The sequence below is a fragment of the Phocoena phocoena genome, chromosome 6 (assembly GCF_963924675.1).
Source record: "Phocoena phocoena chromosome 6, mPhoPho1.1, whole genome shotgun sequence".
NCBI classification, from domain to species: Eukaryota; Metazoa; Chordata; class Mammalia; order Artiodactyla; family Phocoenidae; genus Phocoena; species Phocoena phocoena.
In genome coordinates this window covers 12,614,180-12,633,225 of record NC_089224.1, presented here as the reverse complement: position 1 = coordinate 12,633,225, position 19,046 = coordinate 12,614,180, and the positions used below count along the sequence as shown (strand labels likewise).

Here is a 19,046-nt window from a genome sequence, read left to right as displayed (position 1 = left end):
ATACTGTTGATGTTCATTATTCTACGATATAGATCAGTTCATGTCATTTTTCTGTGCAAAAAAAACTTTTATACTTAACAAAGAAAGTTACTTAAAATCTCTATAATATGCCCCAACTTAACCTCCCTGCCTTATGTCCCACGTAAACCCCCATGCACGTCAAGACCCAGCCACTTGGGCTTTCCTGGTAGCGCAGTGGTTAAGAATCCGCCTGCCAATGCAGGGGACATGGGTTGGAGCCCTGGTCCGGGAAGATCCCACGTGTCGTGGAGCAACTAAGCCCGTGCGCCACAACTACTGAGCCTGCGCTCTAGAACCTGGGAGCCACAACTACTGAAGCCTGTGCACCTAGAGCCCGTGCTCCGCAACAAGAGAAGCCACCGCAACGAGAAGCCCGTGCACTGTAACGAAGAGTAGACCCTGCTCACCGCAACTAGAGAAAGCCCGTGCACAGCAATGAAGACCCAACACAGCCAAAAATAAAAATAAAAAAAAAAAAAAAAAAAAAAAGATCCAGCCACCTAACCACACTGGCCCTCCCCATGCCTTGCCCACCCTGTCCCATCAGCTCCAGGCTCCCCCTCTCCTCCCGAACTACCTTTTCATCCTTCAAACCAGCCAATCTTCTTTTTTTCCTTCCAGTTTTACTGAGATATAATCGACACATAGCACTGTATAAGTTTAAAGAGTACGGCATAATGATTTGACTTACATACATCATGAAATGATGACCGCAATAAGATTAGTGAACATCTATCAACTCATACAGACACAAAATAAAAGAAAAAATATATTTTTCTGTTGTGATGAGAACTCTGAGGGTCTACTCTCTTAACAACTTTTGTATATAACATAGAGCAGTGTTAATTATATTCATCATGTTGTACGTTACATCCCTAGTACTTCTTTATCTTATAACTGGAAGTTTGCAACTTTTGACCACCTTTTTCCAATTACCCCTCCCTCTATTCCCCTCAAACCAACCAATCTTCTTAACTCCAGAAATCCTCCTCTCAAGGCTACAACATTTGTCTGGAATAATGTGAATTTGGGTGACTATCCTATGCATCAATTAGATGGAGACCTCTCTTCCCCACGAAGCAGTGAGTTTTCCAAGACTAAGTCGTGGGTCCTCCTACTACTTGTTTTTCTCCATCCCTGGCACTGTGCCTCTGCTCAGTAATCTCACAGTCATTGTGGAGGCTGTGGTTTAGAATCCCTGGGGACAGTGTGACCCACTGTGCCGTAGACAAACTGCTCAGGAGAAAGGGCCCTGAGTTTGCCATCAAAGAGACTCACATTCAGAACCAAACTACACCATTATTTAATGGTACGACTTGGGGCAAATTCCTTAACGTACTTTTTTTTTTTTTTTTTTCTTTTGCGGTACCCGGGCCTCTCACTGTTGTGGCCTCTCTTGTTGCGGAGCACAGGCTCCGGACGCGCAGGCTCAGCGGCCATGGCTCATGCGGGATCTTCCCGGACCGGGGCACGAACCCGCGTCCCCTGCATCGGCAGGCGGACTCCCAACCACTGCGCCGCCAGGGAAGCCCCCATTAACGTACTTCTGACCTCAGTTTCCTTATCAGCAAAATCGGAATAATCGTAACTTTGCAAAGCTTAAATGACATGACAGGCACAGGAGTGTGTGGACCTGGAAGCTTCTCAAATATTGATTGGACTTCATCATGCTGTCACTGCCAGGCCCACCTCGAGTTTTGTGTTTTCAGCTTTTTAAGCTGGGAAACGTATCACAGTCCAAAAAACTACTCTGGAATGAAAAAACACTTCAAAAATCTTAAAAAATCACAGCGAGGGATTAAAACTAGTAGCTAACACAGGAAGGTAATAGTAAGGGTTACAAAACCCTTATTATAGTGCTTGCCACATTGCAGTGTAACAGTTTATTGTCTGTCTCTCCCATGAGGTTCTCAAGGGAAAGGACTGTGACCTTTTGTCCCTAGCACCCAGCACAGTGCTTGGCATGGAGAAAGCTTTCAGTATATGTTTACTGTCTATCTGAAGAACAATTTCACAATCTTTTACAAATTAAATTACACATATCTTTGACCTGAATATTTCACTTCTAGGAATTTGTCTTACAAATAGGCTTGCACAAGTACAAACAAAGAAGTCCAAGAAAATGTGGTCTGTGGTATTGTTCATAGTAGCAAACCAAAAAAACAAACAAAAGATACCTCAAACATCCAAAATTAGAGGTCCAGTTAAAAAAATAAATACATGCATACCAAGAAACACTATGTAACATTAAAAACTGTGAAGTAGACCTCTAGGTACTGGTGTGAAAAGGTGTCTAATATACATTGTTAAATGAAAACAGCAATATACACACACACATATACATACACACGTAGGCCTGTATATGCAAGAACAACTTCTTGAAGGATATACAGGAAACTGTTTATAGTGGTAACCTCTGCAGAGTGGGACCAAAGAATCAGGAGAAAGAGGAAGAATTTCCATGCTCACCATTTACCCTCCAATACAATTTCAACTTTTACCATGAGCAGGAACTAAGTTTAGATTTTTTTTTTTTTTGGCCACCCCGCACAGCTTGAGAGATCTTGGTTCCTGACCAGGGATTGAACCCGGGCCCCAGCAGTGAAAACGCTGAGTCCTAACCACTGGACTGCCAGGAAATTCCCAAAATTTTTAAATAATAAAGTAAACAAATAAATATTTGTTGAACGATTCTGTGAGGTTGTCTGGGTAAAATCTGTCTGATTATTAATTTCCATCAGCCGGATAAAGAAAGTGATATGTGGAAGCTCCTTTCTTTTCCCTTGATGTGAGTTCAGACCATGGGAACAATTTCTAGAACATTCAGCTGCACAGCAGGCATCTCCAGTGGTTTATCGATGTCACTAAGAGCTCCAGATGCATTTATAATCCCACCCGTAAGAGTCAGTTGTGGCTTGTTCTCCATGATCAATTACCAGCCCCATCTTCCACCCTGTTAGCGAGAAAGCGCATCCTCCCCAGGACAAAAGGGAAAATGGAGAAAAGGAGCTTTGCCGATTGTCTCTGCAGACTTCTTGCTCTTTCCCTGGAAGCCATGTGGCTGCCTTAACAGTTGTCTCAAAGCTGGCACTGCCTAAAGGAGAGGGATCTATAGCAGCAAGTGGTGGTGATTAGTTTTAAGCTGTCATGGAAAATGTTTTTGCACTTTAATGTCAGAGAACTGTATTATTATTATAGGTCTGATGCTCCCTTGCCAAGGTGCCGTGTTTGCTCTCCGGCTACAAAATGAACACAGAGAGCTTTCTGGTTGGCTCCCAGGAGCATCTTTTGGAGAAAGGACAAATGGGAAGCTGCCAAGCCAGCCAGGTCTCCCCGAGCCCTCCCCCACCTGCCTGCCTCCCTGCCCCAGCTGGAGCAGCCCTAGCTGCTCCCCTCTGCCCTTACGGTTATCCACAAGGGTCTCAGTTTGTCCTCTTGGGCCATTAGGAAATCCCAAATAGTGGTAGACATCCCAGATAAGAAAAGGATACAGGAGGTCAAGATTCACTCTAAAGAGACGAAGGTGCTGACAGTGTAGAAGCAGGTGGAGGAGAGCATGGGGGCCAAAATCAACCAGTACACAAACATCTAAAGGTCCCCCCTACCTGGGTCTGAATCAGAGACAAAAACTGTTCCTCGGGACTTCCTTGGTGGCGCAGGGGTTAAGAATCTGCCTGCCAATTCAGGGGACACGGGTTCTATCCCTGGTCTGGGAAGATCCCACATGCCACAGAGCAACTAAGCCCGGTGCGCCACAACTACTGAGCCTGCGCTCTAGAGCCCGCGAGCCACAACTACTGAGTCCATGCACCGCAACTACTGAAGCCCGCACACCTAGAGCCCATGCTCCACAACAAGAGAAGCCACCGCAATGAAAAGCCCGTGCACCACAATAAAGAGTAGCCCCCGCTCGCTGCAACTAGCGAAAGCACGCACACAGCAACAAAGACCCAACGCAGCTAAAAAATAATTAATTAGAAAAACCACCTGTTTCTCTCCCTTACCTACCTCCATGCCCACTATCACTCCTCACTCCCCAAATGCCCAGGGGAAGGGCGGGGGGAGAAGGGGGGCGCAAAAACTGACTAGCTTTTGCATTTCAATAAAATATATATTTCTTGCATAATCTGCCAGCAAATTAGATCAAAGAGCTGTCAGTTTATAAAATCATGCCATTTATGAAGGGAACAAACTTAAAATACACTCAGTTTAAAATAACAGTCACCAAGAGGCAAGATTGATTTTGGTAGCTAGAACAGATCTAGGAACTAGAAGAGAGCACGAAAGACAGAGACTCAGAACATTTCCTTTGTGGTACTGTATCAAACACCTTTTTCAACACTTAAGTAAGAAAATCACAGTAATAATAGGAAACTTCTATTTATTGAGATCTTACCCTGTGCCAAGCCAGACGCTTTACAAAGTTTTTATTTATAATCCTACTGCATGGGAAATCTAGTTATTCTCATTTTTCAGACAAAAAATCTGAGAATCAGGGAACTTGCTAAGAATACGCTACAAGGAAGCAGTGAGAACCACCCAGTTCCCTAGACCGGACTACTTCCTGGGATGTTCTACCAAGAGAGATACACGTCATGGCTACACAGCCTATATTCTAAGCGAGTCTTGGATTCAAATGTTTCTTTTAATTGCACATTTATTCAAGGCATGGCAGAACCTAATTTGAGCTTAAAAAAAATATGGTCCTCTACTGTATAGCACAGGGAACTCTGTTCAATATTATGTAACAACCTAATGGGAAAAGAATTTGAAAAAGAATAGATACATGTATAAGTATAACTGGATCACTCTGCTGTACACCTGAAACTAACACAACATTGTTAATCAACTATACTCCAATATAAAATAAAAAGTTTAAAGAAATAAAAATAAATTTAAAAAAATATATGTTCCTTGAAGCCATTCGAATACTGGCTACAATAAACCAACAGGAGAAGCTGAACTTGTGCCCTGAGTCAAAAGCATCGCTATGTTTCATGTTAGGGTTTGATGGAAAGGGACTGAGAGCCAACCTTGCTTATAATACCTGCTACAGTATCCATAGCTCTTTTCTTGCAGGGGCTTAAGCTCCCTCATAAGGTGGTAAGAGAATAAGAAGATGCTTTGTGCACCACCTCTGGACTAGCTCTCTCCTCTGGGCTCCAGATCATAACCAATGCCATTTGGATGCCCCAACTCATCTTGTCCAGAACTGAACTCATCACTTCCCCCCAAACTACCTCCTGGTTTCCTATCTGCATGAATAGCCTTTCCAGCCTCCCAAGGGCCCGAGGCAGTAACTGGGGTGAGATCCCTAACTTCCCATCCCCCACTTCCGACACTCCCCAAGTCATGTCAGTTTTGTTCCTTAAAGTCTCAGACCTGTCCATTCCATTCTGTCTACCCTATGTCTCTCCCACTACTGCAACTGCCCACTAACCAGACTCACACTTTTCACCTTGCCCTGTCCTGACCATCCACTGCATCTATTCAGAGCAAAAGTTCTAGAGTAAATCTACGGAGTTCCCTGGCGGTCCAGTGGTTAGGACTTGGTGCTTTCACTGCCGGGGCCCGGGTTCAACCCCTGGTCAGGGACCTAAGATCCTCAAAGCTGCACGGTGTGCCCCCCCACAAAAAAATAAATCTAATCGTGACATTTTTCTTCTTAAAACCAAATGACCTCCCTATTGCCCCTCTCCCAGATATTTTTTAACAGCTTCATTGAGATATAATTCCCATATCATACCCATGTAAAGCACACAGTTCCATGGTTGTACTACACTAGCAGAGTTGTACAGCCACCACCAGGATTCACTTTAGAACATTTTCATCACGCAAAAAGAACCTCCATACCCATTAGCGGTCAGTTCCCATTTTTCCTCAACCCCTGGCAATTAATAATCCACTTTCCGCCTTATTGAATTTGTCTGTTATTCTGACATTTTACATAAATGAAATCATACAAGATGTGGTCTTTTATGACTGCCTTCTTTCACTTAGCATAACGTTTTCAAGGTTCATCCATGTTGTAGCAGGTATCAGAACTTCTTTCCTCTTTTACGGCTGAATAATATTCCATCCTATGGATAGACCACGTTTTGTTTACCTGTTCATCAGCTGATAGGCATTTGGGTAGTTTCACTTTGGGCTATTATGAATAATGCTGCTATGAACATTCACATGGAGATCTTTGTATGGCTGTATGCTTTTGTTTCTCTTGGCTAGACATGAGTGGAATTGCTGGGTCATATGGTAAGTTTATGTTTAACTTCTTAAGAAACTGCCAAGCCGTTTCCCTGTTTTCTAAAGTAGCTGCACCACCCCCAGATACTGTAAAGCCAAGTTGTTTAACGTGGTTTATAAAGCCCTTCCTAACCTGGTTGCAGCCTACCTTTTCCCCTTCATCTCCATTGACACTCCAACTCAAACTGTGTACTGTATACAGTTCAAACTGTATGCTCGACTTAGCCGTCCCTAAAATATATATATCCTCTCTCTCCTTTGGGCTTCTGTAAACACTGTTTCCCGTGCTTGGACTACTACTCTCCAGGCCAATGCCCACTGGTCCTCGGGCCTCAGTTTCTGTGACCCTTCCTTCTAGGACCCCCAACAAGACTATTGTCGCTTCCTTGTGTGTGTGACTTGAATTGACTGCTCTGGCAACACTTGTCACACTGTGTTGTCGTTGCCTTTGCCATGAGCATTGCCACTGCTGGTCTCGATCCTTTGTTTTTTTAGATTCCATATATATGTGTTAGCATACGGTATTTGTTTTTCTCTTTCTGATTTACTTCACTCTGTATGACAGACTCTAGGTCCATCCACCTCACTACAAATAACTCAATTTCATTTCTTTTTATGGCTGAGTAATATTCCATTGTATATATATGCCACATCTTAAAAATATGGAATGCTTCACGAATTTGCGTGTCATCTTTGTGCAGGGGCTATGCTAATCTTCTCTGTATCGTTCCAATTTTAGTGTATGTGCTGCTGAAGCGAGCACTCGATCCTCTTTCTTTGTTTTCTGTTTTTTTGGCCACGTGGCATGTGGGATCTTGGTTACCCCACAAGGGATCGAGCCGGTGCCCCCTGCAGTGGCAGCACCAAATCCTAATCATGGGACTGCCAGGGAAGTCCCACTGGTCTAGATCATTTATTAACCAGTAAGCTCACTGAGGGTAAGGATTACACCTTTCTTCCCCAGCCTGGAATTGGTGTCTTGGAGGTCAATAAATGTTTGATAAACGTATAAAATCCCTGGTCATCACTCTTCTTCCCTGGGAGATTAAAGCTGTGGTGCCAGGATCCAGAGTTCCCTTCTCCCAAAGGAAATCATTCGCAAACCATCTTGTAAATGCACAGTCTGATTTTCAAAATAAAACATTTGTAGTTCCTTCCTAATTCTGTTTTGCTCAGGCTAATAATAAAATGAGTTGGCATTTCTTGGGTATATATCAACTGACAGTAGAGGGAGCCAAGCCAAGAATGTGTTAGGTGACGGGTAGGCGTCTGTATGCGATTAAAAATAGACCATGTGTAATAATGAAGAATTGAAAATTACTCAAATGACCAACAATTAGGAAATAGTTAAATAAATTCCGAGATTAGATAGATAGATAGATAATTAGATGAATAATACTGATATTAAAATTGTAAATAGGGAAAGGTCTGTTCGAAACAATCCTAAAAATAAAACCAGAACCCCAACTAGAATGAACACATCGATTACAACTAAGCAGTACTGTGTATGTGCAATGACAAGAAATGTCACGTCGTAGAACTGAGTGAATAGTGGGTGTTTTGTAATGAAACTTAGAATTTTGTTTTTTCGATGTTTTTTAGTTTTTGCTGCAAAAATCTAGAATAAATAATTGTGATGTATTGTATCCTAAGTGTGTATCATAAATTGAAACCATTAAGCTTCTCTAAGGTACCTAAGGCACGGTTTATAATTTGTTGGAGATATATGATGCATTGCATCCCCTAAGTACAAAATATATGTGTGCATATGTATGTATGTGTATATACACATACCTATATGTGGTTTTCATATGCTCTCAGAGAAGGTAAAATGTTTTCACTTTGTCATTGCCCCTCGCCTCCGTACTTCTGGGAGTCAGATAAACAAGCACTATGGTATTATCTCCTCTTTATCAGGTTAACATTAAACACAATATGAAACTGAGATTTATGAGGCCATTTGCTCAAAGTGACAAGCTAGGGCTTCCCTGGTGGCGCAGTGGTTGAGAGTCCACCTGCCGATGCAGGGGACACAGGTTCGTGCCCAGTCTGGGAAGATCCCACATGCCGCGGAGCGGCTGGGCCCGTGAGCCATGGCCGCTGGGCCTGCGCGTCCGGAGCCTGTGCTCCGCAACGAGAGAGGCCGCAGCAGTGAGAGGCCTGCGTACCGCAAAAAAAAAAAAAGTGACAAGCTAGCAAGGATCAGAACCAAGACCAGAACCCAGGTGTCTTGGCACAAACACAAATTCTCAACTCTGCACAAAATCCTGAGCCAGGTTGACCAGGATAAGAGCAGCACGGGCTCTCTTCACTTACTCAAGATCTTCAGTGTTCTTCCCTGAAGGGCCTTGCACAGCATCCTACACAAGGAGATGCTCAGATAGCATTTGTTCAAGGGATTGATGCATCAGTGGATCCATCAATGGGCAGGAATTTAACAGGCGGACACTGATTCATGAGCAAAAATTCTTCGGTAGCCTTGGTGGTATCAGTCTTCACCAGCCCTTCACTACTATTTAATATTTTTCCTCTACAAATATTCTATCCATTCATTTATTCATTCAGCAATTGATTATTAGGCAACTACTCTATGTAGGAAACTGTGTCACTAGCTTACAGACTTATAACAATAAGGTATTAGTCTTACCTTCAATATACTTATCATCTACTAAGAGAATGAGATTTGCATTTTAAAAATCACTATAATTCTTGGCAGAATATGAGATGAAGGGAGGATAGACAGTGTTCAGAGGGTCCAGAGGAAAGAGAAAAGGTATTTAGCTGAAAGAGTAAAGGCAAGCTTCACGGAAATGTGGCATTTTGGCAGGGCCTTGAGTGACAGGAACAATTTCACAAGAAGAGATGGGGGAGGACATTTCAGGAGAAGCAAAACACTTTTAAAAAGGCACGAGGTGAAAATTTTCACAAAGGTGAGGATCTAAGAAACACTCAGTTTCCTTAGAGAAACACATTTTGGCTAAAACATGTTCCTTTTTGTTCCCACAGTCGCTTTTTCCAGTCTCTTTGCCTAAAGGGAGCTGGAGGGTGCTTTAGCCAAAAATCTCATCTGACTTGGGCAGGTGCTAGAACTCGGGCCCCAGTTCTGTAGAAATGTACTGTGAGGGCTGGTTTGTGAATGTCCTCTCTTTTACGAACAAGGTAGAAGGTATTATTAGCCCTGTTTTAGAGCGAGTGTGAAACAAAGGTGCAGAGAGACTGGGAACTTTCTCAAGGTCACAGGATGAGTCAGCTGGAAAGAAACCCTAGAACAAGGGCTGCCCCCCTCCAAAGGAGCCCGCAGAGGCACGTCTGTGCCAGGGGACAACGTGTTCCCACCCAGAACCCCCGGCATCTTCAGTGCCTTTTCCTAGGAGTTCAGCACACACAGCAGACATGATTTCATTCTCTCAGCACCCACTGAAGTCGGGTGAAGGCATCTTTACGTTCTTTTCTCAAGGAGACAAACTAAAAGTCCCCAGGGTATCTAAGCAGTTCATCTGCGAGCAAGTAATATGTCAAAGTCACATTGATGATTGACTCAAGAGCAGTGCGCTTTTTGACTCTTGTCTTGGGACCAAAGGCCAGCTAGAGAGGTGGTGGTTTGAAGGTTGAAATGTGGCATTTTAAGACCTGAGTTCTGATCCCAGCTCTGTGCCTCACCTGCTGTTTGATTCTGGGCAATCACTCAACCCCACTGAACCTCAGTTTCCTCATCCATAAAATGGAAACAACATATCTTTGCAGGGGCTTCCCTGGCGGTCCAAAAAAAAAAAATCCGCCTACCAATGCAGGGGACACGGGTTCGAGCCCTGGTATGGGAGGATCCCACATGCCATGGAGCAACTAAGCCCGTGCACCGCAACTACTGAGCCCGCATGCCACAACTACTGAAGCCCGTGCCCCTAGAGCCCGTGCTTGGCAACAAGAGAAGCCACCGCAATGAGAAGCCCGCGCACCGCAACGAAGAGTAGCCCCCGTTCACCACAACTAGAGAAAGCCTGCGTGCAGCAACGAAGACCCAATGCAGTCAAAAATAAATAAATAAATTTATTTTAAAAAATAATAATATATATATATCTTTGTATCTGTTCTCAGCATGTATTTTTTTCTTTCATCTGATGGGGTTTGCATTCTAATGCCTCCACATGTATTTTTAAATGCTAAGAAAAACAGCTGAGAGAAAACCCACAAATCCATTAAAAATGGTTACTTTGCAGGGAGGAGAATGGAACTGATCAGCTTCTATTTGTAGCCAATGTACTTCTATTTCACTTGGAATTGCTTGAAATGACCCAGGCAAACAAATAAAGGATAAAAATAACAGCAACCTTATAAATTACTGTTTAAAAAGTACCTAGCACAGTGATTGCCAAAGACCTCCTTCTCGACAAAAGTTAGTTTTACATTTAAAAATTAATCATTATGTCATGTGGCAAAAAGGAGGCGGAATCAAGGAACAAGAAGAGAATAACACAAAGTTTCTAATAAGAGCTAAATTCCTTGGGAGACAATGAATGGAGAAGAAAGAGCACAGGCCCTGGCTTTGAAAAAGAGACCTGGTTTTGAATCCAATCATGGCCACACACGCATTCTGAGCCGTGGGAGAAGTCCCAGCCTCTCTGGGCCTCAGTTTTCTTATCTGTAAATGGAAATAAAAATTCTCAGCTCATAGATTTACGGTGAGGATTACATGAGACAAATACGTGAGGTGCTTTAGAAGCACTGAAAGTTACACGTAGTGTGGGCCACAGAAATGAAAACACTGTACACACCCACAAACCTCCTGTTTTACAGGAGTGTTCCTGTGGGTTATTATAGGACCGTATCATGAGGGAACGTCTAAACTGTTTAAGCCGCAAATTATCCTTTTAAAAATATTTTGTGCTGTATCCTTAAAAGTTGCTATAAGGGTAAAGATTGAATGTTCCCATCATAACAGCAACAGAATGGCAATCGTGTGAGGTAAAGGATGTGTGAACTAGCCTGACTGCGGTAACCATTTCGCAATATACATATGTATAAATATATGTGTGTATCATGCACCTTAAACTTACGCAATAGTATGTGTCAATTATATCTCAATAAAGCTGGGGAAAAAAGTTTTAACAGAACTGAATTAAAGCCAAGAAAGCACCTTGAAAACCAGCCAAAGTGGTTTCCATCTTTCTGATATAGATGGACTTTTCAAGACCACATACTTGGCGGTCAAATGCTGACCTCGGGGATCCCCTGGTGCTTCCTGGACATACTGTGTTTAAACTCCTGCAGCCTTTGGTAGCAGATGTGTTTAAAGAGCCATAAACTCAGCAACGATAGACAGAAACATACTTGCTTTCCTCCGGGCTTCTGGCTCGGAGTCAAATAATTTTTCCTGTGTAGTAATCTGACCTTCGTGCTCTGTTCTGTGTATCTGAGGGCTGTTTCTAGAGGAGACTCAAAATCGGGATGATTTTTTGTTCCCTTCGAATCAAAGCAGTTGGCTTTTTGTTTCTTCGCCTGTGAAATGAAGCAGCCTCCTTGTCACAATGGCATAAAATCGTGGCTTGTTGTGAGAGGTCAATGAGACACTCTACATGACAGTGCTTTGCAAACTGGAAACAGTAAACCATTCAGAAGAAAACACATGAGACAAGCTGAGGTCCCAAACACTACAGGCACGGGATCAATTTTCTGGTCGAAGGACAGACTTAATGAAAACTTTCCTAAAACTCCAAGGAAAAGAAGTATTTTTGCTTTTGAACTTTATGAATTTGTTTTGCCCCAAATCTCCCACTCCTTTTGTCCTTAATCTCAATTTTTGGCTTTCAATTTTGGTTCAGTGCTTCTGCCTGTGTTTCTGTGGTTTAATCATCTCTCCCACCTTCCTCTTCTTCTCTTTGCTACCATGGGCATTTCCAGGCAGCACATGAGGTGGGAGAGCTGAATGTCTCAGAGAAAGCAGTGGTTGGTCCATCCAGCTCTCTTGTTAATTGCATCTCTTAATGATGCCACAAAGGACAACAACAATTTCCTAAGACCTCTTGTCTTCTCTGCTTCTCTTTTTCTTTAAATATTTATTTACTTACTTACTTATTTGTTCACGCCGGGTCTTGGTTGCGGTGAGCGGGCTCCTTAGTTGTGGCATGTGAACTCTTAGTTGAGGCATGCCTGTGGGATCTAGTTCCCTGACCAGGGATTGAACCCGGGCCGCCTGCATTGGGAGCGCGGAGTCTTATCCACTGTGGCACCAGGGAAGCGTCTTGTCTTCTCTTCTTTATTGAGTGCTTCCGTGTGCCAGATGTTGTGCCCAGTGCTTTAACCCCACCTGTCTCCCTTACAATCCTCACAACAGTCCACTAGAGAAGACTTTACTTATTTCACAGATAAGGAAAGTAAGGGTCTAAGTAAGAAATTACGTGACTTGTTCAAAGTCACACAGCTAATGAATGACAGAGGTGGGATTCAACTTCAGCTACATCTGACATCAAAGCCTTTCGCCACTGGACCACACCGCCTCCTAGGCTGCTAAAACTTTTGTATGACCTGGAGCAAATCCGACCCCACCACTGCCCACCCTACCTCCCACAGTCAGCAGGGCTGGCGTCCATCAAGCCTGGGACATCCACGTCTCTCTCTCGAAAACCCTGGCTGACTCTTGCCTGCCCTTCAAGACTTACAGGAGATGCCTGTGCTGAGACAACCTCGCCAGCATCCATCCCCAGGATGATTTCGAGACCCCCCCTCTAGGTTCCCATAGCCCTAACACTATGAATTTTTTTCTTTCTTTCTTTCTGGTCCCACTGCAGGGCACGTAGGATCTTAGTTCTCTGACCAGGGATAGAACCCATGCTCCCTGCGGTGGAAGTGTGGAGTCCTAACCTCTGGACCGCCAGGGACGTCCCCAATGAATTTTTATATTTCAATTGTGGGTTTATTTGTGCTTCACCCTCACAACTTGACCAGCAACCAAAGGGCAGTGTCTGAAACTTTTTGTGCCTAACCAGTGCTTAACCAGAGCCTGGCACTGGAATTTAGTTGGCCCTCTGTACTTGTCTGTTGAATGAATAAGTGGATTAATATATAATGAATACATGAACAGCAACAAAAGCTACAACAAAGAACAAGCCAAAGCTGCTCCTTACTTCTTGTACCCTCATCCATATCGATGCGACCAACCAAGTAGCATGAAATCAACGGAGATTTATTGAGCCGTAGGGCAGTGTAGCTGAGTGCTGGCACTCTGCATCAGAATATCTTAGAAGCGAGGACGCTGGGCACAGATTTCTTGTCTGTAAAAGAAGTATAACAATCATACTTTTATCACCAGATTGCCATGGGGCCAAATCGCAGAACGGATACAAAAGCACTTTGGAAACTGAGGCGTGATATGCAAATGTGGGTGGTCGTCATTTAATTGTTATTATTATGTACAAAGCACTGTGTCAGATCCTGAAGGAGGACTTACAGAAGAGGAAACTACTGCCCACAGGACACCCACACATAATGAAGCACTCAAGGGACTGTGAAACTAGGCAGAAAATAATGAAAGAAGTTCAAAGACTTCGAGGGGCTCAAAGGAGGGAGAAATCAGGGGTCAGGGGTTCAGATGGGCCATCATCTAAGGCTGTGGGATCTAAGGGATGCTTAATGACAAGGTCCCCACTCTCAAGCCATTTATGGTCATACGCATTGTCTGGTGGGACTGAAATGCGTGGTGTATGAACACAGACAGCTTTTCCAGTGTGTGGTCAGTGGAGGACATCAGAGACCTGGATCTTGCAGAGCGGGTGGGATTCAAGTTTAGACTAGAGATGGGTAATGAGTTCCGTACAGGGAGGAGGTTGGAAACAAAGCAGGACTGAGCTTGGAGGGTTTAGGAGAGCAGAGGAGAGACCTCTGTGCTCCATCGCGTCCTCATTCCCTGACCCCGGGCACAGCATCAAAGTCGTCTGAAGTGCCACACTGGGTTAGATCAATAGTCCATTCAGCACTCTATATTTGGACTGTAGCTCGGGGGGATATTTTGGGAGAGCCTCTGGTTGTCCTATTTGGGTAATCACTAATCTTTAGCGATTAGGAAGATAAATTATACGATAACCCATTATGGAATAATCATTCATGAATTTCTATTCACCCTGTCTGCATCTATAGGCAAAAATCCCCCCAGAAAGACCATCTCAAAGGAATGTTCTATAATATAAAGCTGTTTCCACAGGCTCTCAGATGGCTGATAGAAAAAAAAAAATTTTTTTTTTTTATATAAGATGCAACCCTAAAAAAAAAAATCCCCAATACTTTAGAGACAGAAAGCAGATAAGTGGTTGCCTAGAGCTGCAGGTGGGAATGGGGAGTGTCTGCAAATTGGCACAAGGCGACCTTTTGGAGGATGGAAGTGCTTGAAATTTACATTACAATTTGTGGATTTCATGATATATATATATATTATGTCTCATAAAATTTTTTTTAAAACCTATATAAATGCTTCCTCCAGTCCATTCCCATAAAATATTATTCTTTATAAAGGAAGATATGGCAAGGACAGACATGAGAATAGGAGGAAACTTAAAATTGTGTTACAAGAAAAGCATTTCAAGGACCTGGGATGTTCAGCCTGGGAAGGTGAGGGGAAAAGAGAAAATCTAGGGGCACCTGGTGGTACATGAGAGAGAATGAGAGGTGCTTCCTGGAATCCCAAGGAGACTGAACCAGCTAAAACGGATGAAGGTTGCAGCTTGCTCTGAAGTAGGGAGCCACCCAACACTGGAAGGATTCAAGCCTAGGCCGAATGCCCCGTTGTTGGATGTTGCAAGTTCTTAAACAACGGATGAGGTCATGGAGTATCAGGGCTTTAAGGCCCTTTCTCACTCTCAGAGTCTGATTCTATAAACTGGATGAAATGTGGGTTTTCCCCATTCATTAGGAGAACAGAATGAACATACCAGGCTTTTGCTCCTTCCCTTCCCAAAGAGCCTGACTACAAAATTGTGCAAAAAGATCCGGTAACTAAACGGGATCTAGACATCGGCAGCTAATATTACCTTCCTCTCCCGCAGTTTTTTCTTTCTTTACAGTACCTAGAGATTGAGAGGGTCAGTTCTGTTGTATCTTTGGGTCTTAAACCCAGAAGCTTCAATGTTCCCCACAGCAAACCACCTGTTCCAGGCAAACCCACCAACACACAGCCCTCCAAACACCTTTCACATGTTCCATTCTGCATCTTTCTTCAGATCATCCCCCCTGCATACAAGCCCTCCTCTGATCCCCACACTTGCCTAAGTCCTAAGCTGCCCACAAGGCCTGGGTCCGGTTGCTTCCTGCCCCTGCCCCACAGGTGAGATGGTCTTGGAGGTATGTCCTGGGAGGGCCTCACTGCCAGCCGTCCACCAGCAAAGGCTGAAGCTGGTTATGGGAGGCTGAGGCTACAAGAGGCCTGGGATGAACTCGGAAGTGGAGACCAGAAATCCAAAATAGGTCAAAGCCAAGGGGATGATGTCTTTGGCACAGGATTAGGGGATCCAAACAGAACACTGATTCCGTTTTTTTATTTCCTTTCAAAGTTTTAATTTATATATACTTTATATGTAATATTAAGAAGTCAATCTTGAAAGAGAATAAATTATATTATCACCATTTAAATAGTTTACTTACATAATTGTCATTTTAATTTAAGTTCTAAGGGGAATTCTGCTTTCACTCTTCATGAAAATGATGCCCTTGGGACTTCCCTGGTGGTCCAGTAGTTAAGACTGCATGCTTCCTCTGCAGGGGGCACAGGTTCAATCCTTGGTCTGGGAACTAAGATCCCACATACCGTGTGGTGGCACGGCTAAAAAAAAAAAAAAACAACAACAAAATTAACTAATTAATAAAATAAAATGATGCCCTTGTTGAAAATGTAACGGTCACTGAAATGTCATTTCGTGATTTTAGGCAAACCAGAGAGGGGTATCTCAGTCCAAGGATTTTAGAAACTGACTTACTGAGCATTCTCCAAAATGTATCCTCTTGGCCTTCGAGGGTTTCTATGTTCAAACTTAACAAGAAAAATTGAAAATGAAGAACCTATTTGCTGGAGGTTTTCAAAATTAGAAAATATTATAAAAATTCAGTTTATATTTTTCATAATCATTAATCTATGGTCTATATAAAAGTTTTATCTTCTTATCTTAAGATACCACTAAATAAAGGCATACCAGGCACAAAACCCACATGCAGTAAATATATAATAAGCGAAGTAAATTGATAAATGCCATTAGTTACACCATTCCTACCCAAACCACCATTGCTTCACAGCCTTTGGTGACACAGTTGTATAGCTTGTCAGATTCAAGTTCATTACATCCCTCGAAGAAATAAATGTGTCTTTTGGAGTAGAAGACTGCATCAATTTTAGGTTCAGTTCCTGGAAATTTCTCAGTAATCAATATGGGATAAACAAGATCCATAATTACCTTCTCTCATTTCTCCTCCAACATCGTTTATCCACAAAGAGGCTGGTCTTGTAGATGAGTGGATTAAAACCAGCAACTTCAATCTTGTCCCAGAGTCAGGGAAACCCAGATAATGTGTACTCTTGGTATAGCTGGGTTGTGGTTTTTAAATCACTGCTTAACCAGTACTTGCAATCTTTAAAAAGAAAAACTTGACTCCTGGTTCCAATTTCATATGTGGCTTAATAGCTCAGGAAGCTTCCACCAAAAGAACTCATCTTTAAAGAAAAAACTTTTTCTTCCATTTGTAATGATAGTATCAACAGTCAAATTGGAGCCACAGGTGGCTGGTTCCATGGTCTAAGGCTGTGACACTGCCTTTATGAGTCTTCATTGAGAGACCAAATGTCACAAATGACCTCAGCAGAGAGGCAAAGTCTGTTGAGGTCAACGTAATGTAGAGGAGGAACATAGTAGCCTTTGGATGTTTGGAATGGCCAAACTCATGACCAGCAACAAGAAACAAATTTATGCTTTTGGTGTGTTTAAATCCAGATTTCAGCCCTATCAAAGTGCAAGCCTCCCCCAATACCAGCTCCAGGCCCATAAGCACAGGTGATGTTTCCATCTCTGCCATCAGAATTAGAGTCTCTATGAGCTCCTTGTGGGAAATATATGATAATATCAGCCTCTTCAGAGTTCTTCTGTTTGAATTGCAGAGGGTCACATCACTCCGTACTTGAGAAGCCTGGGGATGGCATAGTCAACGTCCTTCCACACCATGGAGGGTAATTCTTGATTCCGTAGGTGGCATGATGTTTTGTCCATACTGGTTTCCCCATCATTGTGCCAAACTGGTGAACACTGGGCCTCCCACACCTTGGTGTGGACCTCATTGTCAGAGGAGAGGCATCCAACTGCCGGGTCACATTAGGCCCCAAGAACAAATGCCACATTTCCTGGATTTTGCCCACCACAAAGTTGCTAATGATTCTCATTTGAGCATGGGAGTTCTTTCCACCAGGAGGCCATAAAAGGTGCCCGGGTACCTTTGTGCAAACAGCACATCATTTTCTTCTAGACTTGTACTATTAGACAGAGGAACAACTCCAGAAGCAGCATCTTAAAGAACGAGAATTAAGAGGAGAAACTTCATTCCAAACTTCTCTTGAACAGTTTAACCCGATGAACTTTGTTCCGTTTTAGACTTCAGCTGGCTTTTGTTCCTGCCTTATACATATGCAGGTATTTCCACCCCCAGCGTTCCTGAATGTCTCTGACACCAGATCTCAGCGAGCACTCCCTCCTTTAAATTCCTTATTATCTGTACCTCCTATTTAATGATACCTTATATTATTACTCAACTTTTCATAAAAATGGTCTGATTTACCAACTGTATTGTCAGACCCTTGAGGGAACACAAGCCAACCTGAGTGTCCAGATTTATTATTATTGTTGTTGTTGTTGTTTTGTTATATTATTCATTTTATAGGCTGACATCTCCCTTCCACACCTCACTCTCTCCTTTGACCCTGAATCTTCAACTTTAGACCAAAAGTTTTCACAGGTGCACTCAGATGAAAATGAGGTGAGGAACAGAGAGCTACTGGGTTTTTTTTGTTTTTTTCTTTTGCGGTACGCGGGCCTCTCACTGTTGTGGCCTCTCCCATTGCGGAGCACAGGCTCCAGACACGCAGGCTCAGCAGCCATGGCTCACGGGCCCAGCCGCTCCGCGGCATGTGGGATCTTCCCGGACCGGGGCACGAACCCGCGTCCCCTGCATCGGCAGGCGGACCCCCAACCACTGTGCCACCAGAGAAGCCCAGAGAGCTACTGTTTTACCAGAAGGAAGGAAGCCCCAGAACTCGGGATCTGTGTCCACAAGTATGGCATCACAAGTATCTCAGATCAAATCTGAGTTCTAAAACTAGGACTCTATTTACAAAAGCATATTTAGAACTTCTAGACTTTTCTGAGCTTTTTGTTGTTAAAGCAAAGAAATGCTATGATGAGGTGTCCAGCCTACCTGTAAAAGGTTCCTTCAGAATAAAAAGACTTAATTGAAAACATTTTACTGGAAGTAATTCGACACTCTGAGTAGTATAGCTGTTATTGGTCTTACCCATTAAATGGGCAGCAGCCAGACTTTTCTCCTGCCCCTTTTATTAATAGGAGGACCACAGACATGTTTAGAAACAGCCCCAGTACAAGTGGAGGTGACTAGGACCACCTAACACACACCGCCTGCCATGAAGTCCTAGAGAGGAGATTGCTTTATCTTTTATTCCAATTATTTGCTCTTGCTTTGGGCATAGAATTGTGTTTAAAAGCTTTGGTCTTCTTCCGGTTAGCGGCCTGAGGTGACCTCTAAAA

General features: G+C 43.3%; 1 non-coding gene across 1 annotated transcript; it reads right to left on the bottom strand.

The window, feature by feature from the left end:
* Positions 1-6,920: 6,920 nt before the first annotated feature.
* On the bottom strand, positions 6,921-7,027 carry LOC136125234 (U6 spliceosomal RNA). The gene has a single exon (XR_010656002.1). It is a non-coding gene; the product is annotated as a U6 spliceosomal RNA (small nuclear RNA).
* Between the last annotated feature and the right edge of the window lie 12,019 nt (positions 7,028-19,046).